This window comes from Orcinus orca, chromosome 5 (assembly GCF_937001465.1).
Source record: "Orcinus orca chromosome 5, mOrcOrc1.1, whole genome shotgun sequence".
Classification (NCBI taxonomy): domain Eukaryota; kingdom Metazoa; phylum Chordata; class Mammalia; order Artiodactyla; family Delphinidae; genus Orcinus; species Orcinus orca.
Window position 1 is genome coordinate 68,048,024 of NC_064563.1, and position 25,374 is coordinate 68,073,397.

Consider the following 25,374-nt stretch of genomic DNA (forward strand, 5'->3'; position numbering starts at 1 on the left):
CTCCGAAACACTTTACTATGAGGTCTCAGCTCCAGCCATCTTCCAACTCTGTCGGTTTCCCTCATCTTGCCTTTGGGGCTCTGGCTGCTTCCTTGCCATTCCCCTGAGAGTCACTGTGCTTCCTTGGGAACGTGCTCCAGCAAATCCAGGCAGATTTCTGAATTATCTTGGGCCAGCTCGAATTTATCTTCATTAGAGCCATGTCAGAAAGAGACTAGAAATTACCTGTACTGAGCATCCCCTAGATGCCAGGCTCTGTGCTAAGACACTGCACACACATTGTCATTTAGTGCTCCCATTCCTTCTTGGAGGTGGTGATAATACCCAGTTTGCAGATGTGAAAACAGAGGGTCAAAGTGAGATTTTAAAAACCATGTCTGAGGCTTCACAGTCAGGAAGGAACAAGCCAAGCCTCTGATCCAATAGGTTGACCCTGTGACCCACTGGCCTAGTGGGGCCTCATTCTTTCCCGGCTCATTTCCTGAGCTTGAGGACACCCTCTCTCCTACCTCTTTCTCCTAATTCTCAATTCTTAGATTTTATAAAACATCCACTATCAAGAAAACTTGGGGGCACGTGTTATATTTAGATTCCTGACTGCTGAGCAATTTCTTCCTTAAGCCCCAACCCTTACCAGAACCGTAGGGTGAAAATCTTTGGAAACTTCCCATGGCTTCTTATTGCCTTCAGAAAGGAGTCCAGCTCCAAAACAGGATCTTTACTGCTCCCTGGTGACTCTGCAGCCTCTCCTGAGCCTTCTAGACCTTGGGTCCGGCCATGCAGAACAGAGCTGCCTGTTCCTTGAGCACATCACCCATCAGCATCCTGCTCTACCTCTGAGGCCCGTGAAAGGTCCCTGCATGAAAGAGCCTCAGGTTGCTGGACTTCTGGGGGATCTCATGTCTGATCTTTAGAGTTTTCCTGCTCCTTTTCTATAGTAGGTTGTCAAGCGGAGCTTCTCAATACATTAAGAACACGCTTTTCCAGCAGCCCCTCATGTTCGCTGGGATTTTCTGCCTCCGATGTACCACGTGCTTGGAAATCAACGAACCAAGGGAGTTTGAAACGGGCGTCCACGGGTTCTGAGTGGGAGCTAAAGGGCCCCCTCCGATGAGGAAGTGGATGAACTTGAATGTGTAGACTTGACAAAATCTATTTTGACCTTTCGGAGTCCTCTTTTTTGCTTCCTTCTGTGCCGTTAGTGGACAGTGTCCTATGGCCAGGGGTTAACCCTTGCTTGGATGTGCTCAGATTTGAGCCCCTGAAATCTGAGTAGCAGGGTAACCTAGAACTTGCCCTCCTCCAGCTGTGAAAGGCTTGTGGCGTTGCCCCACCATCCTACTGGGCGAGCAGGCTGAGGGGATGTTGGGGCTGGGAGGTGCATTCTCTCACGGGCCCGCTTCACGGCGGCAGCTGGAGAGCGGGTGGTGGCTCTTTCGGCTATTGGCTTGGTTTGTGAGTGCCCACCCCGGCTCGGGCTCTGTCAGGCCTGTGAAGGGGTCTGTATTTATTTGGAGTTGGACAAAGGGAAGATCAACTCTGACCAACTGGTAATAGAGCCCTCAGGTGAAATGCTCCACCCGTGTGGATTCTATCACAAGGCTTCAGATGGGGCGTCCAGCCCGCCCGCTCACCCTGCGGCAGTCTTCCCGCCTATTGCCACCTGAAGCCAAACAATCAGCGTGTTTAAAACAAGGAGGTGGCTTCTGCCGACCTTTCCCCACCTAGATTCTTGCGAATCGTCTGTCTCTGGCCCCCAACCTCTGGGACGTAGAGCAGCTTCCGTTTAAACCAGAGCCCACCTGAAAACCTCTCCGCACCCCTGTTCCTCTCCCTTTTTTGCCTTCTCGCCCATGAAAAAGCCAAACTACTTGGCCGGAAAGGTAGACTTTGAGCACAGCGTCTCGTCCCAGGAAAGCTCTGGCTGCTCGGCACAGAGGTGCCGGGTGCTCTGCAGTCAGGCTCTGCCTCTGGCGGGACGCAGGTGCTCGTAAAACCATCAGGGACCACGGTTTAGAGGCCATCTCCCGCTGCTGGGCCACCGCTGGGTATCTAGGAGGCTAGAAGTTCGGCATCTGACTCTTAAGAGGGATTATCCGCTTGATGTAAGCGAATGCTCAGGCATCTCATTTGTGGCTTATTTCCAGTGTTTGTTTACTTTTTACTGAAGTATAACATACATACAGGAAAGTAAACAAATCCTAAGTGTGGAGCTTGATGAATTCTCACAAAGCAAGCCCCTCTGTGCATCTAGCATCCAGATTACAGAACATGTTCAGCTCACGCCCTCAAAGGACCCCTCATCCCCTCCTCTAGTCTAGTGACTGCCCCTCCCCCTGCTCTACAAGGGCAGTCACCATCTGGGCTTCCAGCATCGCAGATCAATTTTGCCTGGTTTTGTATATTACACAGATGGAAGCCTACAGTACATACTCTTTTGTAACTGGCTTCTTCAACATTATGTTTGGAAGATTCATCCATTTTGTAGTGCGTACTTGTGTTTTATTTATTCTCTTCGCTGTACAGTGTCCCACTGTATGAATATATTACAACTGATTTTTCCATTTAATTGTTAATGGACATTTGGGCAGTTTCCAGTTTTTTGCTATTATTAATCACGTTGCTTTGAACACTCTAGTGAGTGTTCTTTGGTAAATTGCAACCTGATTTTCATTGTTCATTTAAGATATAGTCACAGAATTCATTTTCTTGTCTTATTTCTTTGAAAAGTGGCAGAGACTCATGACAAAAATCTCAAGATCACAGAAAGGTACAGAATGGAAAATAAACACCCCACATCACCTCCTATCCCTACCCATTCTTCAGAATCATGCACTATTAACAGTTTCTCAATATGTTCTACTGCCTAGACAATCATATCTAAGTATATGCATTATAGCCTTTAAAAAAACACAAATTGGACTTTACCACACTGTTTTTCTGCCCCCTGCCCTTGCTCCCGCCACCCATAGCACTGTAGAGGCCAGGTAGTAAGTGGATGAGAGTGTTTGGCCATGAAAGGCAAACGGCCCTTCCCACCTGTTAGACTAGGCTGGGCTATAACTTTTAATTGGCCCTTACCTCATTAAGGTAAGACGCACGGGAGTTTACACAGCCGTAAATTTCATCTCCACGTCCAAAAACATTTGTTGAGTGGCCGGTGTCCTCGGCGTGAGGCTTGTCCGAGAAGAGCTCCCAGTCTGGTGGGAGGTGGGTGAAAGGCACAGGAACAAATAGCTATTATACAATGTTTACAGGTGTCGTAACCGAGGCCTGTAAATGGGTTCTGGGAGTACAAACGAAGGAGCAGTGAGTACATCCTGTTCGGGTCAAGGAAGGCACCAAAGAGGCTTGACATTTGGGCCAACCCTTGAGTGATTAATTACTAGGACTTTGCTGGGCAGAGTGAGGAGGGAAGGGCCTTCCAGGCAGAGAGAACAGTGTTCACACACACCGAGGCCTTGCGGTCCCTGGAAGGTCCGGCCGGAAGGAGATGTGACTGAGAGGGGGCTAGAATGGATACTTGGGGACAGGGTGTCAGGCGCCTTATATAGTCATTCGAGGGGCGATCATTCACACTTTAGAATCATGGGATACACCTCATAGGTGCTTACAGATATCAACCAAGAGGCACACGAAGACTGCTTCCAACATCATACCTCTGTGCTGCCCTCCATTACAGCATATATCACATTGTTCATGTGTCGAGTCACCCATGGGACAAATTCCTCTAATAGGGACCCTTTGGACGCCTGTCTGAATTACCCAGCCCCAAACATAGCACCTGGCACTTAGCAAGAGGTCACCAAAGGATGAATGAACATGTGAGTATGCAAATGATTTCTACTGAACAGCAAACCCTCTGCTCGAGAAAGGGGGTGGCTGGGTTACCCTCTCTTGGTGGATTTGTTTTTATGCATGGCCTGCTTCGGCCTGCCCACCTGCTAGGCGAGGACTGAGAAGCATGTGACCTGGGCTCTGCCTAGCTCAGGTTGTGGGCTGAGAGAGGTGTTGCATTTTCTTAGCAGCAACACCTGGGCCCTGGGACACTGCCTTTCATTTCAGCCAGATCTGGGGTGGCATGGAACTTGGTGAGACCCTACAGCCTCATCACGGCCCTTCACAACCCAGAGCAATTCATACTGCACCAGAACACCCCAATCTCCCATTTGCATTTTGGAAATCCAGGCCTTGTTCAGAAGGAGGGGATCAGCCTCCGCATTGACTTGTTCGACCCACATCCTCCCTGACAGGTGCCCCCTTGCCCATTGGGCTGGCAATCTTGAACAGCTTTCTGTTTCTCCTTGGGCCTGCCTGCTCCTCCTAAGTGTGGCCAGCTTTCTGGGATAGACTCCAGGGCACCTAGACCATATCCTTCAGGCAGGCAAGAAAGATCAACATTTCAGTCTGACCACTGAGGAATTTTCTTCATCAGGTAGCATCCTGGTTGGGAGGATTTCATGTGCCCTTTGACTTGAACTACCTTTGAAATCTTTCCTCACTCTTTTTTTTTTTTTTGCGCTATGCGGGCCTCTCACTGTTGCGGCCTCTCCCATTGCGGAGCACAGGCTCCGGACGCGCAGGCTCAGCGGCCATGGCTCACGGGCCCAGCCGCTCCGCGGTATGTGGTATCTTCCCGCACCGGGGCATGAACCTGTGTCCCCTGCATCGGCAGGCGGACTCTCAACCACTGCGCCACCAGGGTAGCCCCTTTCCTCACTCTTCTTGCTCCTTTCTCCATAACCTAATTGCTTCGGATATTTATCTGGGTTTCAGCTGGACCTTCCCACCTAGGAATGTTCATCTTGAACCAAGAAACTGACCTCAGGGTTTGTCCTGACAAGGTTGTCTCAGCCACAATAGAATATAAAAGCTAAATATGGTCTTCCTCTTCCTCCCTATATGTTAAACTGCCTTCAATGACAAGATGTACTTTCTCATTAAGGGATCCATGTTTTATCCTTTCCAACCCACGCATCCTGACTGGAATGCAGGCAGCATTCATTTACAACTATGTGTACACCTTGCAAATGTAAATGGTAACGAGGTAATCCATATGGTAATATGGTAATAGCTCTATAGCCTCCCTTCTGGAACCAGTTCTTGATTTATTCAAAGATCTTCAGTGGGTTAAACTACCTCCCCCTGCTTCCCAGATTCACAGCCTTCTCTTGCAGTTACTAAGTTACATCTGCACTCCTTGTGTGGTGAATCAAGGTTGAACATGAAGCCAAACGCCCACTTCTTAGCTCACCTCCATCACTACTAACCGACACAGGCTGGGATCTGGGACCCTCTGCTGCAGTGCTTGCACCTGGACAAATGTCTCCTCGAGGAACAAAATACAAAGAAACCATAAGGGACTAAAGATAACAGCGTGCACGCGCAGTTGGGGCAAATTCTTGACACAAGATACAAAAAGACCAAAAAGACCCCAACTGCCACTTCTGTAGATCTGGAAGTAAAAACAGGGTGTCAGGAGCAAAAGCAGCATACTGTGCATGCCCCCTGCACTCAACACCACCAAAGGGGTGGGCAGATCACCTAAGCCCCCCCTCTGGCCCGACCCCTGGACCCACCCCTACCCTCGCCCCATATAAGGGACCAGCTCACCAACCCCCTTGGGGAGTGAGCAAGGGAACAGATTACTTGTTTTTGCTTCCCCTCTGCTGCAGCAGGGACCCCAATAGAGCCTTGCCGGAATTTCTTGTCCGGACTCTAGTCGATTTCTCTTGCTTGTGGAAGGCCAAGAACCCTGGCCGGTATCATAACTACATGACTGTTGGCAGACCATTTCACTTCTCTGCACATCAGTCTCCTACTCGAAAAACGGGAATCACAACTCCTGCCTCACAGAGCTGTTGGATTGTTCAGTGACAGCCTGAGTGACGATATCCAGTGCCTAGTAGGTGTGGGCAGTGAACCTGGATTTCCCTTATGGCGCTGCCACTTGCTCAGTGGGTGAATTTGGGCATATTCAGTCTCTCTGAGACTCAGTCTTATTATTTGTAGAATAGAGATGATAATGCAAACGTTAAGGTTTCCGAGGAGGAATAAATACAATATTCAAAAAGCACATAACGGAATGTCTGGCATAGAGTAAAAACATAATACATCTTCTCCCTCCCCTCTTCTCTGTATGACTGCAGCCACTAGGTGCTAACCTTTCATGACCCCTACTGATTCTTTCAGTATCCGCCCCCACCAACCCTGGTAAATTAAAGAGTTCCCAACATTTTACTTCTCAATGTATTATTTCCTCCTTTGTAGATTTCACTTAGTGCTTTCTTCTTAACTACTTTTCTCTGATGTCTAGTGTTTCTTCTTCATTGATTTCTGGAGGAACTAAAGGAGCCGGGTTGTATCGCGGGACAGAGGGCAGAAAGCCTTCATGAAGGCTGTGCTGTTTGAATGGGACCTTGCGGAATGCAGAGGGGTTTAGAGATCATAGGCAGAACAGGGTGATAAAGGCACAAATGTGCCTGAGTGTGTGATATGTTGGCGGAAAACGGGTGTCATGTGTCTGAAGCAATGGTTTGTAAAGTCACCCAGGTGTCCTGGCTCATAGCAATCATAATTTTCTTAGCAGACCATGAAGATTTTTTTTTTTTTTTTTTAAAGACTACCACACCTAGAAAAATGGTACAGATGAACCGGTTTGCAGGGCAGAAACTGAGACACAGATGTAGAGAACAAACGTACGGACACCAAAGGGGGAAAACGGTGGGGGCAGGGGTGGTGGTGGTGTGATGAATTGGGTGATTGGGATTGACATGTATACACTGATGTGTATGAAATGGGTAACTAAGAAGAACCTGCTGTATAAAAAAATAAATAAAATTCAAAAAATAAAAAAAATAAAAAATCATTAAAAAGACTACCACAAAAGCATGTGGTATATAATTCTATCACATGAACCAGTAACAATTTTATTAGTAGAAAATGGTAATTTATTTTACATATACATATAAAACCACAAGCATGAGCACATGTCTGTGAAATAAACAAGCTGTTGAAGACACGTGATGGGCTCTTCCTGAGGCTTTTCCATGAATTTTCACCAGGGACTTGTTTTTTTGCTTTGCCATCTGTAGGCTCTCACTAGCGCTAGGCAGAGCTGCTGGTGCCAAAGGTTTAACAAAAGTTGATGGGAGAAAACTTAACGTTGGGGAAAATTGTATCTTTGAGCACAATTTGGACAAGACTCCATTATTCCATTTTAGTAAAGGAACATTTCTTTCCATTGGATGGGACTTCTGAGGGCCACTGAAATGCAGCCTGCCATACTGGAGGGCTGGGCTGGATGCAGGGGTGGGTGGTAGGGAGGGTGGGGGAGATGGAGGGCAGAGGAGGGTGAGTTTGGAGGGAGTTGGGTAGGGACTGTGTGTTGGTGATCTGAGGAATCTGGATCTGATTCCTTGAGCAAGAGGGAGCCAAGGTAAGTAGTTCTGGAGTAGGGGAGGGGCAAGTGGAGAGGGGAAATCTGCAGAAGACAAATCAAATGGGTGAAGGGTGGCTTGAAGCGCATCAGAGCAGAGAGGTGAGAGGAAAATCATGCAGCTTTCAGATGAAGAGATAGGGGGATCGGAAAAGCATCTGTTAGATGCCTTCTTGTCCAGGGCCAGATCACTCCAAAGTGCAAATAAACAGGACGGAGTCCACAGGAAGGATGGGGAAGGCTGTCTATGGGCTGCTGGTGCTCTGAGTGCCTCAGAATGACTGGCATCAACCCAGCACACCCTTCTGCTACTGCTTTCTGCCTCTGCTGGCTGGCAGAGAGGAGGAAGAAAGGAGGTCTAAATCCCTTCAGTGAGTAAGTGATTAAGCACACGCCAGGTTGGGGAGGAGGCTTGTGTTTGCTCCTCCCCCTGCCTCCCTGCCCCCCGCACACCAGGGATTTCTTCCAGGGGCCCTTCATCAAGCCTGACCATGAATGGTAGAGGTCAATTCAAGCTGTTTTCCACCCAAGTCCACCGTTGACAAGTAACAGAATCCTGCACACTGTTACATTTGTTATTTTTAAAGACTTGGTACATTATTACTTGTTAAGGGAGTGGGGATCAGAAGTAGAATTTGTTCTTTTCAACAGGCAGTCATGCGTATCTATCATGATACTTAAAATTTTTTTTAATTTATGGCCTAATTCCAATCAGAGAAATTTTGGATACTTAATACTCGCTTTCTTAGTTTCCCTCAAATTGTTTTTAATTTTTTAAATGAGTTTTCTTAATTTACCCAAACTGGGAATTTCATCTTTGAAAAGTTTTTAAAACATTACAGATTATAAAATCATTATATACCCATTGTGTACAATTAGGAAAATACAAAAAACAATTAAAAATAAATGAACAGATACTCATAATTCTAGAAATGAATACTGTTGACATTTAAACATATTTTTTCCCTGTCTTTTTTTGGTGGGGGAGGGGCACTGTTTTTTATAATGGAGATCTTTTTTTAACATAACTTTGCATTTTACCTAGCATGATATCATAGACATGTCCCCCAGGGCATTAAACATTCTTCATAAATTCCATTTTTAAGTTTTGCCTAATATACCTTCTTATGGCTATAACATCATTTACTTGTTTCCCTGCTGTTGGATATTAGGCTGTTTCCAATTTTTTGAGGTTAGAAACAACACTACCATGAACATTGTGTGTGTGTGTGTGTGTGTGTGTGTGTGTGTGTGTGTGAGTATAGGTGTGACTCTTGGAAATCTGGCCATACTTTGTTGCCTATCTCAGATGAGGGTCAAAGGCTCCCTCCCATTGTGAATGACAGCTGTCAGGCAAAGGAAGGGCTGGGCCAGAGGCATCCATCTGGCTCCTGGGAGAGGCAATAAAACTCAGAGCACAGGGGTGTTATCAACATCAGGGAGGTCTTGCAGTTCCACTTGGTAATGGGGGAATCTAAAAGACAGTTTTCAAAGGAAACATAGAGGTTTTCAAAAAGTCATTTGAATTGATTGGGTTAGTATTGCTTGGCTTTTAAATTACATGTGTTAAAAGATAGAGGATCTAATGAGTAGAGAGTAGCAGTTGCTTTGAATAAAAACTGGTAGGGATAGGCAGACATTGTCTTCTGTGCAGGGCGGTTCCCTTGGTGAAGCGGTCCCCGGGGAAGGAGCTTTGGGGTCAGCAAATCAGAATTCTGACTCGAGCTGAGCTATCTCAGGGCAAGTTGATTGGCCTCTCTGAGCCTCAGATTCCTCACTTACAAACTGAGGTGGATGAGGACACCGTCATGGCTCACCTGCAGTTTGTTGAGAGGAACTGAACACCAAGTAAGGGGAAGGAAGTGGTAGCTGAGGCTGAGCCCTGAGGAGTTGCTAAGGCATGTTCTTGACCCAGAATTCTAAATAGATGTGCCTGTCCTCAGGACAGCCCAACCCAAAAGACTCACGCTTAACAGGATATGGAAATGAAGGGGGAGTCCTGGGTTATATTTTCAGAATCCACTGCAGGGATCTTAAGCGATCTCTCTTCAGGCGTTTAATAAATGGTTTAATTTGCACACACTGGGTTTCCATAACTGATAGTTCAACGCTGTGCTTCCCACGCCCGCACCCCCCAGCCTGGTGGGGGACAGGGCTGGGCTAAGAGAACGCTGAAACATTGCATTCCTCCCTCAGACACTTTAAAACCCTGCAATCAAAGCTGAGGCCTTATTCGGAAACAACTGTATCCGATGACAGCTTATTATGGAAGGTTCTGAACTTCTAAGAATTCCTTAGTAGGAAACAAACAAAATACAAAGATCTCTTCCGAATTTTCTGCCACTAGGAATTTTTATATTTCTGACTTCTCCAACCGTGCTGCATGTTTGCTAAAACGTAGGCACACAGATACAGGGCATGTGATGCTTGGGTGGGCGGAAGGCTAGCTTCAGTGGGCCAGGGAGCTGGAGAAAGTTTGGTTCAACTCCCACGCATTCCTGGGAGGTAGATTTCTCCATTAGCTCACCATGGACATCAAGTAAAGATTTCTGATGGGAGTGTGTTGGTGTGTTTTCAGATCCCAGGCACTTCTGAATCTGTAGAATGATAGGAAAGAAAATCTTGATCACCTGTCATGTATGGGATGCTGACAGGCCCCAGGAGGCTTTATTTAGAGATATTCCAGGGGGAACTTACCATCCTGGCTTCATCTGCTCTTCTCTCTCAGGAGGAAAGAGTTACGCTTTTCCTACTCCCACCCTGGACATTTTATTTTCACAGTTCTCTGAAGTGCCCTCAGAGAGCTAAGCGTCAGGCTGAAGGCTCTGTGTATCTTTGCAACAGATTAGAACATATTCACATTTTATTTGTTCCCAGAGCAAATATTTCCCTTGGAATGAAATTGAAGCAGCGGAACAGGATCAGGCAGGACCGGCCACATCAGACAGTCCCCCCAGCCCCCAGGGCCTACACAGTTGGTTCTCCCCTATTGGCTCACTTAGGCCATAGAGACCCATATTGATTCCTCGATTCATTCAGAAATAATCAGTGAGTCCCACCCATGAACCAAGCACTGTGCTGGTTACAGAAATAAAAAGAGAAACAGATTCTGTCCTCGAGGGCTCATGGTCAAGTAGAGGAGATAAGAGGTGTTTGTATATGAATGACTCTAATCTAGGTGAGAAAGATAAAAGTCTTCAGAACTCAGGAGATCAAATGCTCTGAGGTGGGTGATTATTCTGTGTGTATATGTGTAAGGGTGGGAGGACAAGCGGAAGGTTGTGATGTGTATGTGCCTGTGTGTGTGTGTGTGTGTGTGCGCATGTTAACGGGAGTAAGCCTATGTGTCCGTAGTAAGTGGTGGTAGTGAATGTGGGTGTGAGTGTGTGGTAGTGGAGGTGCTATGTATGCGTGTGTGCATGTGTGCGTGTGTGTGTTGATCATGCTGGTGGTAGAAATGAGGTAGGAAAGACTTTTAGGCAAAGTGGGGTGGGTAGAAAAAAGATGGGTGGGGTATATGTGTATGGTGAGGTGTGTGTGTGTGTGTGTGTGTGTGTGTGTGTGTGTGTGTGCGCGCGCGCGCGCATGTGCGTGCGTTGTCCTCGGTCGTGGTAGGGCTGAGAGAGGGAAGGTCTACTGGCAAGTGCAGACGGGGAGAAGGAGGAGGGCCCGGCAGGCAGAGGACGGAGCCACGGAGATGGGACAGCTCTGGGGAGCATGTGCCAGGGGAGGGTGGGTGGTAGGAACTACGCTAGGAGGGAGGGTTTAGTTTTGATAAATGTTTTCTGATCAAGACAATGACCAGTTGGCACACACCAACTGTCCCTCGTCCTAAGTTCCTGCTAGGATCTTGGGTTAAAGGAGTCTTTTCCTTCCCTGAAGGTCAGACCCCAGCTAGAAGTCAGGCCTCCTGACTGAATCTCCGAGCCTTCACCGGGCCCCTTCTCAACCTGCACTGCTGCACCGCGGGTGCTTCTACGGTTTCCAGTCTCGCGAGACCTCAGGACAGCGAAGGTGGATTCTGCTGGGCTCGGGGCAGAGGAGGGTTAAATGCTAGGATCCCGGAGGCAAAGGTTAGAAATCAGGCAGTGTGTAGCTACCTGCCAGCAGAGCAAGGGGATCTCTAGCACCCTCACAATTCACGGGCTGCCTGGGCTAGGATCTGCATTTTGTGGAGCTTTTTAAAGAACAAACAAGGAGGCAGATGGTAGGAGCTGGCTCCCTTTCTCAAAGTTTGGTTTGCTTTTCATTACTTTCCCCTTTCTAGATAGGGTCAAAGCTGCTGCATGATTAAACCTTGGCCAGAGAAGAATGTTTTATTTCCATTTAATTAGACAAGGAAAAGAAACTAACATTTATAGAAAGTCTAATATTTGCAAGATACATGTCCTCTTCATAGTTCTCTGAGAGGTAAATACCATCATCCTCATTTTAGAGATGAGAAAATTAGGGCTAAGAGAACTAAGGTAACTAGCGCAAAATCACTCTGATAACTTCTGTAGTGAGTTCCCCATCACTGGTCTCCTAGCTGAAGCTTGAACCTGTCTGTTTGGCATAAAAGACCACACTCTTTTTATAACACTTCCTGCAGTTTAGGTGGCAGCATGATATAGTGAGGTGATGGTGCATTTTGTCATCAGATGGACATGGTTTCAGACCCAAGCTCTTCCCTGTACTGATTGGGTATGTGAGCTTGTATTCCTTCCTTCCTTGGCAAATATTCAAGGGCCTGTTATATTCATGTTAAGCACTGAGCTGGGAACATATCAGTTAACTTCACAATCCCTGGCCTCTCAGAGCTCCAGTCTGATGGATAGTGCAGACCATGAAACAGGCAATTGCGATGTAGTTTGAGAAGTGCTGTGATGGGGAGGCACCAGATGCTATGGGAGCTTCTCTGTCCAACCTGGTAGCCACTGACCCCAGGCTAGTGCTGCCAATGTAAATTAAATACTGGAGTTTGAAGACTTAGTATGAAAAAAATAATGTTAAGTAACTCATGAATAATTTTTATATTGAGTACAGGTTGAAATGATAATATTGGGCTGGCCAAAAAGTCCGTTTGGGTTTTTCTATAACATGAAAAACCCGAACAAACTTTTTGGCCAACCCAATATTTGGGATATGCTGAGCTAAGTAAAATATTTGATTAAAGTGAATTTCACCTGTTCCTCTTTACTCCTTTTACATGCCTATTAGGAAATTTAAACTTACAGATGTGGCTCACATTATATTTCGATTGAACGGCTCCACTCTGGAAGAATAAAGACATGGGATGATATTTCCTTAGTGCAACGATCTAAGAACACTTATCACGTGACTGCCCCAGGAAGGCACACAAGAGTTGCTTAACAAGTAGGAGTTTCTTTCCTTTTCCACATCATCTAAGTGGCCACTGTGGAAAGGGCTGTTCATTGTGGGACCCTCAGTCCTCTGATGTGAAGAGGGTGTCAGGCGACAGCTCCAGAGCCTCTAGTTCAGCCCCCCCTTAGTCTTTGGGTCCTACTTCTTAAGAGGTAGCTGTTGTAATCCTTCTCTCCCCTCCCCCCAATAAAAACCAGGGCTGGCAATCAGATGAAATAAATGTTGCTTATTGCCATGACCCCAAGCCATCTTTGCTTTTCTTTATTTTAGCAGAGGAAAGTCATGTGCAATATTTTGAGTCTGATGTTCAATATCTTCACTGAGCTGAAAGAAAAGAGGAACTGTTGGATTCATGATAAGGTCTTTTTTACCTATTAGATTCATAAAACTGGGAAAGGTCTTGGGAATTGACTAGTCTCACGGAGATGCTTCCTTCTCAGAAAGTGAGGCTTTGAGAGGCTAGGTGGCTGGCCTTGGGTAACAGAGCCAGCCAAGCTGGATGGGACCGGGAAGCCACTCTCCCAATATCGCTGTTCAACATGCATCTGCCACCCCACATTACCCATTCTTCTCTGAGATGCTCCCTTCCAGCTCCTCCCTTCCAAAGGCTCTCCCTGTTTGGCACTTCGTCCTCTTCTGCTGCCTTCTCTCTCTGACTTGGTGTCTTCCCTTTAATGTCAGGGGTGGCAGAAATGGAAGTCAAAAGATGGAGATAGGATAAAGGATGGGAAGAAATTAACAGGACAAAGTGGAACAGAAAAAAAAAAAAAAAGAGAGATTTTGAATAGACATTAACAAATGAAGCCAGGGAGACTTTCTTGGCCTTCACAGAGGTTCAAGTGAGAAGACAACATGGGTGTGTTTAGAGGAGCCTGGATTTGGCTTGAGCCTGGCCATATGGCTTTGAAAAAACCTTAGTTTCCTCATCTTTAATCAACTTCACTGGGCTGTAGTGAGGAGTAAAAGAGACCATGTTTCTGAAAGGACTTTGTGATCTGTGAAGCACCACACCCATGGTCGTTATTAGCACTCATTAGAGGATAGGAGATGTCTGCTGTGAGAGCAGGATGAATTAGCAGGGTGATACAGGTGCCAAAGAAAGCTACCGTGGCATCCAGAGCGAGGATGCGGCTCTGCACTTGTCCACCTGTTTCTGTGCTGTGTTCAGTTCTGGGAATCACAGTTTAAGAGGGACCTTGGCAAACTGTTGTCAGTCGCTCCACAGAAAGTTGCAAGAATAGCTTAGGGTCTGGGAGTCATGACATATAAGGGATGATTCAAGGATTTAGAGGATGTTTAGTCTGGAGGGAAAAAAAATAAAGAGTTAGGACAAGGGAGCTGTTTCCAAATATCTGAAAGCTGTCCTGGAGAAGAGAGGAGAGATTTGTTTTGTGTCGCTAGTGGCCAAGTCAGGGCCCAACGATGGAAGTGAATGGCCGGCGGATTTGGGTGCAAGAGGAGCCTATCTAAGGCTCAGAAAACCACTCCCGAATGGGCTTCCTGGGAAGGTGGTGGGCTGCCCATCAGCGGAAATCTTCAAGCAGATGTGGGTGTGCACAGACAGATGCGGTGCTGGGGAATCTGGCTCTGTCTGGAGGAAGGGCTAAGTGCTCTCTGGGAGCCCTCCCGTTCTGAAACCATGACCATGTCCTTCTGATCTCGCAGATTTTTCTTTGCTGCTTCCATCACCACTTTTTGCTGCCTTTTGACTTTTTGTCCCCCTCCGCCCCGTGAATGGCTTTAGAGTTTTAGATCCAGAAATATTTCTGAATAATATGGGATAGTCTGGTTTAATGGAAAGTGGGAGGGAAGAACATCTAAAAACAAAGTCAGTTTTGTTACTTTTAAGGGCACACAGTAACCTGTTACGTGGGGGAAGGAGCAGGAACATGGTCCCCTGTGTTAGAAAATCTTGTAAATGTTAACAGCAAATGGCTCATTCTTCACGATTGTTTTTTTTTTTTTTTTTTTTTTTTTTTTAGAGTGCACATGCCAAGGAGCAGAATTTAATAATAAAAATATTTCACTCACACAACACCAAGGCTGATTGCAATTATGAAGCAATTTAAGAGATGTGAATAAGTAGCACAATAATATCTAAGCACAATTAGATTTGAAACAGTGGATTCATTACAGTTGGATGTGGAGGAATGATTAAAGCCTATTTCAGTAGATGTGAAAATAAAATGCCATCATAATAAAGCCAGGTAGACTGTGTATTCCATGACATTTTTTTTTTCTTAAATTCCATATATATGTGTTAGCATACGGTATTTGTCTCTCTCTTTCTGACTTACTTCACTCTGTATGACAGACTCTAGGTCTATCCACCTCATTACAAATAGCTCAATTTCATCTCTTTTTATGGCTGAGTAATATTCCATTGTATATATGTGCCACATCTTCTTTATCCATTCATCCGATGATGGACACTTAGGTTGTTTCCATCTCTGGGCTATTGTAAATAGAGCTGCAATGAACATTTTGGTACATGACTCTTTTTGAATTATGGTTTTCTCAGGGTATATGCCCAGTAGTGGGATTGCTGGGTCATATGGTAGTTCTATTTGTAGCTTTTTAAGGAACCTCCATACTGTTCTCCACAGTGGCTGTATCAATTTACATTCCCACCAACAGTGTAAGAGGGTTCCCTTTTCTCCACACCCTCTCCAGCATTTATTGTTTCTAGATTTTTTGATGATGGCCATTCTGACTGGTGTGAGATGATATCTCATTGTAGTTTTGATTTGCATTTCTCTAATGATTAGTGATGTTGAGCATTCTTTCATGTGTTTGTTGGCACTCTGTATATCTTCTTTGGAGAAATGTCTATTTAGGTCTTCTGCCCATTTTTGGATTGGGTTGTTTGTTCTTTTGTTATTAAGCTGCATGAGCTGCTTATAAATTTTGGAGATTAATCCTTTGTCAGTTGCTTCATTTGCAATTGTTTAAAACACAAACACAACTGCTTAAGGCCTTTGTTCTTGAATGCGCCAGCATTTTCCTCGTTTACCCAATTCTTTTGTTAGCTACAGAGATTCAAGAAAACTCTCACTATAAGAATTCAGTATCATAAACAACTTTCCAGATTCATAATTTCAGTGTTTTGCTGATTTGGTAACATGAAATTCTGTCCAAGAGGGGTTTTCTTGAATTCTTGCCTCTAGAAAAGCCGTTTTCTTGAGGAAAATATTTTTCATGCATAGTTAGTGTTTCAGCTGGGAGGGTGATAGCTGAATCTCCCCAGCTGAGTGGGCAGCTAAGCTATTTCCAGCATTTCCTTCTGCCCCCAAGTAGCAATTATGCATCTGTCTCACAGTGGCCCTGCCTCAAACATCCTAACCAGCATTTCAGAAACCTCCATCTAGACTCAGAGGCACAAAATAGAACTCGGTAGATCCAGGTGGAAGGGGGAGGGAATGGGTAGGAGTGAGTAACATTTTGCGTAGGTTCCCTGAGGTTGGAGTCCATGCCCAGCCCCGAGGATGACAGCAGGGACATGGAGAAGACTGAGGGTTCCAGGTGTGAGTTCCAGGGCTTTCGTGGCAGGAAGAGCCTGGAGAGCAGACAGCAATGGCTCTTCAAACACTGGGGAGTGGCCAGTCAGGCCAGGCTGGGCGGGGAGATGGGGGCTGAGAAGGCAGCAGGAGCCTGCAGTGAGCAGCTGACAAGCGTCCTCGGCTCCATCCTCGGGGGCTGCTGCCCCACGGCAGCGCCCAGTCCCCGAGGCTGCTGTGTTGGACCCGCACCTCCTTGCCCAGCCGCATCCAGGTGTGACCTTGGACCCTTGGCTCAGGACAGCCTCCACCTGGAGACCAGCTGAGGGACTTGTTCTTGGGGTCTGAGTTCTGGGGCGAGAGGCAGCCAACTCTGATGTGGAGTCCACGGCCTCGCTTCCCCTTCGCCCTTTCATTGCAGACCAGCTTCCTCTCCCGGTCTCTTCTGTCTAAGTGTGCTCTTCTGCAGGCTCCTCCCAGAGTGGTCCTGCCCTCTAGCAGGTGTGGTACAATGGTTCTCCAGCTTTCGGAGGCACAGGGATCTATCAACAGTTATAAATGTTATATTTATAACATTATAAATGTCAGGTTATAAATGTCAGGTCTCAGGGTCCTACTCTCAGAGATCGTGATTCAGGAGATCTGAGTGGGGTGCAGGAATCTGGACTCCCAAATGTTTCTGATGGTAAGCAGTCCATGGGCCACACTTGGAGAAACACTAGTTTAGAGGCAAGAACCTGAATCTGGGGGTATGAGAGAGACAGAACTAGGATACTTATTGTGCTACTTGTTGAGCAAGCGCATCCCTTTTTCTGCATTGTTTCCTAATCTATAAAATGCTAACCACTTCGTAAGGGACTCTTCAGATGTCAGTGACATTGTGTACATAAAATGTTTAGCAGGTGCTTCTTTAATAGAATTTCTGGCTTCCTCTCCCCCTCCTTCAATCTCAGGAAAGTGGCAATAGAGTTTCCCTTCTTCCCTGTCTTGGCATATCAGTGGTACCCGGCTCCCCCAGCAGTGGGCAACTGTGGAGAGGCTAGAGAAATAGAGAATAGTCTAGAGAAACATGCACAGCTCCAGTGCTCTTGGCTGACCAGACAATCCTCATTTCTCAAGCCATGGCATGAAAAACAACCCACCAGGAGGTCAGAGGCCAGCCATCTGCTACCATTTTTATTTGCAGTAAACCACAGAGTCAGACATACACACACACCGTACGTTACAGAACAAGTCCACGGCACTCTAGGCAGGCAGACAGGCAGGCTGGAGCAGGCACCCACCATTACAGAACAACATATCTATGGGTGGGCGTGTGGGCAGTGGAAGTGGACGAGCCTGGAGGGAGGGATCTGGGCCCTGGCACTGTCTAGCTAGTTGCTGCCTCAGTCTCAGCTGGTAGAGTCTGCATTTAGGGGCTGCAGTTGAGGGGTGTTAGAACCTTTAGCTTCATTCAACCTGAGCCCAGAGTCACCCCCGAACACGGAGGTTTGGCTAAGTTCCCTAAGAGGAAGCAGTGCTTTTCTGTTGGTGGAACTGAATTTTCTCCGAATACACTGGCAATTAGAAAGGGTAAAAGAGGTCTGATACACAGAAGGGAAAATGTTTACACTTCACCGATTGGGTATGTGTGTCTGTATTTGTGTGTGTGTGTGTGTAGATGTGTGTATAGGTGGAGGACTTATCAAAGAGTTTCCTTGTAGTGTTTTTTTTCCATGTTGGTCCCCCAAATCAGCTGATTTCTGAGCACTATCAATCCTCAAAAGGGAAGGAAAGTAGATTCTCGGCTGAGGGGCTAGGAGTAGCCCTCTGGGATCAGCAGGGCTGAAGGGAGCCTTGGGGCTGGTGGAAGACCCACGAGAACAAGGATGGCAGCGTTTACTCCAGGTGAAGGCAAGATTGGTGAAGTGGGAAGGTCTTCAGAGCCCCCCTTGTGTGATAGATGGAGAAAGAGAGGTCCCAGAATGCTACAGGACATGTCCAAGCCCACATGGCTGAGACAGGACTGCAGCCCCCTCCCCGTGTTGCTCTTGCTTTCCAGGCAGGGTTTCTTCCTTCAAACCACCATAGCTTCCTTCCTCAGCAGCCTCAATGGAACATTTGCCAGATTTTTCCAAGATAGAAGGGTCTTGTTTTCTGCAGAGAGAGAAAAGCATCCATCAGAACCTCCTTAACAGGTGGTGGCTTCTTGGAATTATGGCTACTTGCTAACAATAATCCTTCCTCTGAGGTCTCTACCGAGCACTGAGGATGACGGTACAGAGAGGCACACAAGGTGACTTCTTCCCATTCTACAGGAGAGGGCAGCTGTGCTGTACGCTGGGTCAGCAACCTGCTGTCGGATCCTCTTCTCTTTAGTTGGATCTCCTGCCTCTTGCCATCTGGAGAAGGAAAAAAAAAGATGCTGCAGGTTTTGAAATCTGCTTCCTTGTCAGGTGACCTGCCCATTAGAGCACATGGCCTCTATCAAGACCATAAGCTACCTTGGCAGGTTCAAATAGACCAAAAGGGGCACATTCTGGGGCACCAGGCCCTGTCCAAGCATTGACCTGGCCTGCTCCCTACCTAAGGGCCTGGGAAAATGGCTTTGGAGAGGAATTCTGTATATGGTGACATAGGAACCAGGGCTGAATGACCACCACCTATTATTCAACGACCATCAGCAGAGCACAGACATTATGCCACGCGGACTACCAACTTGGTGTGAAAGGTTGGACTCAATGCCATCTAAGGAAGGGCTTTTCCAGCAAGAGGGGCCTATGATTCCACAACTCCCTGTTCAATGGACTTTTCAGATCAATTGAGATAGTCTATCAAATTGTGACTCCAGAAGGGTTATGCTTGTGGGATTTTGCTTATTTGTTCTCTTTTTGTTGATTTTTATAGAATTCAAACCCTCTTAACTGCCGTGGCCTCTTGTCCTTTCTTGTTCCTGATTCTGTTGTTTTTACACTGAAACTAATATACTTATGGTCTAGGATGTTGAACTATGTCATTTTGGGTTAAACGTCCCAACAGTTCTGTCCCCACAAAGGTGCTTTACAGCTGAGATGTGACTCAAAAGGTAAAGAGGAAAAGGAGTGTAGTATTGAACAGGGGGTAAGTGAGACATTGAGGACGAGAGAAGCTGTGAGACGCTGAAATGCATCCTGAGACTGGGCTCTGGACTATGTCCTCTGATCTTTTAAGCACAGACTTGCCTGGAGATAACAAAGTGGGTAGATATCGCTTATGATCCCTCTGACCCTCCGATTTCTTGTAGAAACACTCTAAAAATAGAATCACGGGGGGAAAAATGAAGAGAAACATCATGAGGATAAAAGGAAGAAGGAAAAGTAGAAGCAGCGGACCCTGGGGGTGGGTGGAGGTTGAGAAAAGCAGAATGTGATGGGAAAAAGTGGAGAAAAATAAGAGAACTGCACTGAAGCATGTTAAGAGGTTAAGGTACCTGCTTAGCAAATAGATATTGTTTAATCACAAACTTCTTATTGATGAATACATGAATAGATGCATTAACCATCCTCTCTAGCCCCATTTGTAATTTTTTTTGTGATACGCGGCCTCTGACTGTTGTGGCCTCTCCTGTTGCGGAGCACAGATTCCGGACGCGCAGGCTCAGCGGCCATGGCTCACGGGCCCAGCCGCTCTGCGGCATGTGGGATCTTCCTGGACTGGGGCACGAACCCGTGTCCCCTGCATCGGCAGGCGGACTCCCAACCACTGCGCCACCAGGGAAGCCCTCTAGCCCCATTTTACAGGTGGAAAACCTGAGATATAATTTGACTTGCCCAAGTCCCTGCTGCTAACTGGTGTCGGGGTAGGAAAGAGAGCCGGCCCACGAGAGGAGCAGTGCAGAGCTGAGCAGAGGTAGGAGAGCGCTCTTCCCTGCCTGAGGCTGCGTGGGGAGGAGTTGCCCTCGGGTCGTGGCCTGTGAAGCTCTGAAGGAGACAGGCAGAGGCCCCAGCCTTCTCTGGCTTTGCCTCTGGCTAACCGGGCCTGGAGGGCCTGGAGTAACTGAGGCAGCGGCGTGGAGCGCGTTACTGCCGGAGGCCCTCCCCGTCCCTTTCTTTTCCTTGATGGCCACAGAAGAACCAAACCCTGACCTAAAATCTTCCCTCCTCCTCGTGGGAGCCATGTGAAACATCCACTGGATTTGGAGGTTGGGCTCCTGGCCCTCCCTTGCTTTCTCTGTCTCCTCTCGTGTCTCTGAGTCTCCAGAGTGCAGTTCCCTAAAGTTTCTCTCCTCCCTCAAGAAAATGGAGGCTGGGCAAGGATGGGAGTTCTTCCCAAGTCACGTGGAGGCACGAGCAATTTCCCGCAGACGGCCTGCCTCTGGGGACATCTGACAGATTTCCATAAATCCCCTTCTTTTCATCCCTTTGGGGGAAGACAGGAATTCCCATCTATTTTCTCTCCCTCTGCCCCAGACCCCGCTCACAAACATCTCAGAAGGAACACTTGAGCTGGCGTCCTTCAAGTCATCAAAAAGGCTTCTGTCCAGGGAGATCAGCTCGGTGCTTTGTGCCCACCTAGAGGGGTGGGACAGGGAGGGTGGGACGGAGGGAGACGCAAGAGGGAAGACATATGGGGATATATGTATAACTGATTCACTTCGTTATACAGCAGAAACTGTTATACAGTTTAAAGCAGTTATACTCCAATAATGTTAAAAAAAAAAAAAAAGGCTTTTGTCCTCCGATCCCATTTTATTTCTCTCTTTGCTCCTCTGTTGAGATCCCAAGCAGGATGGGCTTATCACGGAAAAGAGCTGAGGAAAGGGCAGCACCACCGGGAAGAGGACTCAACATATGCAAGTGAACTTTGTCTCTGTTACTCTCCCTCAGGAGACCGTGTCCATTTTGAGCACTGGGATACAGGAGGGGACCCTGTGCTTCCTCTTCCCTGCTACCAAATGACTCACGAACAGCAGTACAGACAGGCCTCTGGCTCCGAGCAGACAGAGAAAAGGCAAGTCATGTTACCCAGAGGAGGCAGCAGGGGTGTGCAGACCCGGCCCGCTGTCATCTCCGGAAAGGCCTGTCAAGAGCTCTTCTCCAAGCCCCAGGGAGCTCATGTGTTTTCACGCCCATCAGTGGGTCCTGGGCTTCAGGGTGCCGGGGGTTAGGCTGGAAGAAGGAGCTCAGAAGAGACTATGTTCTTCCAAAGAGTGGGTGCTCTGGGAAGAAAACATGTTCCCACTGGCAGGAGGATGAAAACAATCTTCATTCCCGTCTTAGTCAACACCGACTCTCACTCCTCATGGCAGCATTGTCAGGAAAGGAGAAGGTGGTACTTGGTCTTACGAGCCCCATGGTGTTGGGAGATGGCGTGGTGGGCTGGGGTGTTTAATGAGTCAGAGGTCTGCAGCAGTGCACTGGGGGTAGAGATGAGAGAGCATTTCTTCCTGACGTTCAGGAAGTCAGATGGGTGCTCAGTTAGGTCCACCGGCCACAGGCTGGGAATCAGGCCTTGGGTGAATACCAGGCCTTGCTTCCCAGTTGTTGCTGCCACCTAGGCTGTTCTTAAATAATAACTCATTTCATTCATTGACTGAGATGGGCTGACTATTCTGAAACCTGCTGTCATTCATTTTACCGTCTTCCCTTTGGTTGGGCAGAGTCACTTTTGAAAGCAAGCCAACCAACCACCTTGCCCACTATCTTGTCCAGAACGTCTGCAGTCAGCCTGCCCTGACCCCAGAAGCCGAGCACAGAGCACGTGGAACATTACCTGCTCCCCTTACACTTTGCCCATTGAAAAGGATAGCTCGCCCTGCGAAGTGGGCCTCACAGATGGTCTCTCGGGGCTTGACACAGCTCCAGTTCAGTTGCCCCAGCGGAGGGGGAGGGCCTGTCTGTACACCTCAGCAGCTGTCCCCTCCCCCAGTCTAGCTTCCTCGTCCTCACGTGGTGGGGGCAATAACCAGAACCGGTTTTTATATGGTTTTTAAACGAACCTGCAGATATGATGTTACTGTTTTATTTGTCCCAACTAGTACTGTGCCTAGTCTTCCTGTAACTCCTACTGTTTTTTTTTTTTTTTTTTTTTTTGGTACGCGGGCCTCTCACTGCTGTGGCCTCTCCCGTTGCGGAGCACAGGCTCCGGACGCGCAGGCTCAGCGGCCATGGCTCACGGGCCCAGCCGCTCCGCGGCATGTGGGATCTTCCCGGACCGGGGCACGAACCCGCGTCCCCTGCATCGGCAGGCGGACTCTCAACAACTGCGCCACCAGGGAAGCCCACTCCTACTGTTTTAAACAATATTTATTTCAAAAATAAGAACACGCATCCTTCAGGTACATTTCTAACTCCTCCAAGTGCTTTGCGTTTTCTCTCTGGCATCATCAGTGCTTAAAACACTCCCCGATTTAGTGTCTTTTGAGAATGTAGTTAACGTGCTGTTTACCTTCCTCTTTCCAGATCAATCAGGAATGTTTTGAATACAGCTAAGATCTTCCTTGGGTTCCACCTAAAACTTTCTCCTATCAGTGACACAGCAATGTCCTGGTTAACATCTACTTGTGACAACTGCATTCAGTCAGCTGAGAAATGACTGAGCTCAGATGCACAACACCCTGAAATCTTCCTTCAGCAACATGGATGACACACACAACGTTTAACACTTAAGATGGGATCCCCCGTAATGATGTACATGTAATATTTTGGTGTGAGGTGTCATGACATCTATAATTTAAAGTATTCCAGTAGAAAAAAAGATGAAGCAAATATGGCAAAACGATAACAACTGTTGAATTTAAGTGATGGGTCTATGGGTTCTCATTATACTTATGGCTCTACTTTTCTGTATGTTTGAAAACTGTCATAATGAAATTATTCCCAGATGGTCTAATTCCAGGAAGTATATGTAACTGGGGGTGGGAGCTCCAGGAGGCTGATGGGGTGGATGGGAGTGGGAATTGCTGAGTCCTCTTAAGTTTATGATCATTACCTTAATGCCTGGTGGTAGCACAGTGTGATGACAGCAAACCCCACACAGCAATTCAATGACATCCTCTATCATTAACACCTTCCATGCACGGATGGTTCTCTAAGTTAAAAGCCAACCAACCAACCAAAAGTTCTCAATCTTTTCACCTCAAGGATGTTGGGGAGAGAGGAAATATCCACCAGGAAAATGTATCTTTTCTTGAAGATCATGCCATTTTCTGGTAACCACTTGGTACCAGTTTTTGTTTTTGTTTTTTGTTTTTTTTTTTAAAGAAAAGGACAAGAAAAATAAAGTTCATTAATTACTTTGAAAGTACTGTTGTTTAGTCCCTCCACAGTAGACTTTCTGGAATCTTTCTCTGGATTGCCACTTATATTGTGACATTTATAAATTCTTTTTTTTGGTATTATCTAACATAAAAAGAAATTACCATTTTTATTGCCCCTCACTTGTAATTCTTGCGAAGATTCCATTTTAAAAATAATTTTTTTTTGGAAGGGAAAAAGTTTTTTTGCATTATTCTAGAAGCAGTCTTTTTACTCCAAATTATGATTCACTCAACACATTTTTAAAAGGACACTTCAAGTCTCCATCCCACCTTTAGATATGAGGTACTAAATTCTGATGTTTGACTGCCCGACCTCACTTCACTGGACCTTTGATGTGGTCTCTGTGTGTCCTTTAATACGATCTTTAATATTCTGTGAATACTCTGATTTGGCTGAACACCAAGGTGTTCACGTTGGTGCTCTGTTCTCTGATCGGTATCTTAGGAGGCGGCCCCACTGTGCCTGGGAGAGAGGGCCTAAGAAGGGAGGTGGGCAAGGCGTATATGGACTTGCTGCCGCCCAGACCTGCTCTGGCCACTGTGCCACTGCGCCCAAGCTAATGCCGTTTCCCACTCCAGCTCTGTGGAAGGGGGAGGGAAGGGACTTGGATTTCGTTTTGAGAAGGAAGTAATCATGCACAGGGGTGGGGTGGGGGTGGGTGGGTGTAGTAAATCCCTGTCACTGTGCTTGAAGCTCAGTGGCCTCAGCCAGGGTACTGCTGGCACGAACGTGGGCTCTGAAAGGCAGATCCTGACAGATCTGAATCCCAGATCTGCCCCATGAGATTTGCTCCGTTTCCTCACTTGTCCAATGGGGAACCGTATAACTCTGACTTCATAAGGTTCTGGTGAAGTTTGAAAGTGGTCATAAAAGCAATAGGCTTTGGACTGGACAATAAATGATAGCTGTTATTTAATAACCATTTCATCAATGTCTGGACATTTCCATTTTACCATGAACTCAACGTTAAGCGTTTTTAAGAAAAAAGGATTTCAGTCCTTTCTTCCGTTTTTGGACTGAGTGTTCAGGCTCATCTCCCTTGCCCAAATAAACCTGCTAGAAAACCCAGTTCTCGATCTCTTTTCATCTCATAAGTCTGTATCTTATTATGCTGATCTCTTACTGTGTTGTAATTCCACTTCTGTGCTGTCTTTTTTTGTTTTGTCAGTTCTGACCTGACCTCTCAGAAGTAGACTGCAAATATTTCTGTCTTTTTGTCCAAGCTGAATTTCATATTTTCTGAATCATGAAGCTGCCCTCCATGTGACCTAGAAAGCCCTTTGATGATCCATATTTAGCTGTATCCATCACTCAACAGATGTCTGAGTAGTTAAAGGCCCTCATGAGCTCCCTCTACATCCTGTGGTTTCAAGTTTCTGAGTTGTTAGTTAAAAAGCTTTAATCCCTTCTACCCGCTTTCCCCTACCCATTCCAGGGTAGAAGGACAGATACCCATTTTAGCTATCCATTCATTCAACAAGTATTTACTCATTACCTGCTACATGCTTGATACTGGGTTAGATGTTATCCTCTTTGCTTCCAAATTGCATTTTCTAATTTGACCCATTTAGATGAGTACTCCAAGTTTTTTGATTATTCCTCTAGAATCTTCATTGAGCATCCAATTAAATGCTCTCTTCTACCTGTAGTGTTTCCTGACCCCTGGGAGACTCGGAGGCTTAATTGCAAACCCTGGTGCCTTGCTATAATGCACCTGCCATTGCATCTACAGATTCCAAGATGACATAGGTTCAGCTTGGGATCCATCTCAGGGAGTTTAGTTAGCAGGTAAGGCTGC

At 46.7% G+C, this 25,374-nt stretch overlaps 1 protein-coding gene across 1 annotated transcript in view; it reads right to left on the reverse strand.

The window, feature by feature from the left end:
- Nucleotides 1-17,448: 17,448 nt before the first annotated feature.
- The window catches only part of DGKG (diacylglycerol kinase gamma), a 210,180-nt gene continuing 202,254 nt past the window's right edge, over nt 17,449-25,374 (reverse strand). The window contains exons 24-25 of the transcript XR_004476058.2: nt 18,538-18,680; nt 17,449-18,435 (exon numbers count right to left, since the gene is read on the reverse strand). The gene's annotated coding sequence lies outside the window, so the exon portion shown is untranslated. The remainder of the gene's footprint in view (nt 18,436-18,537; nt 18,681-25,374) is intronic.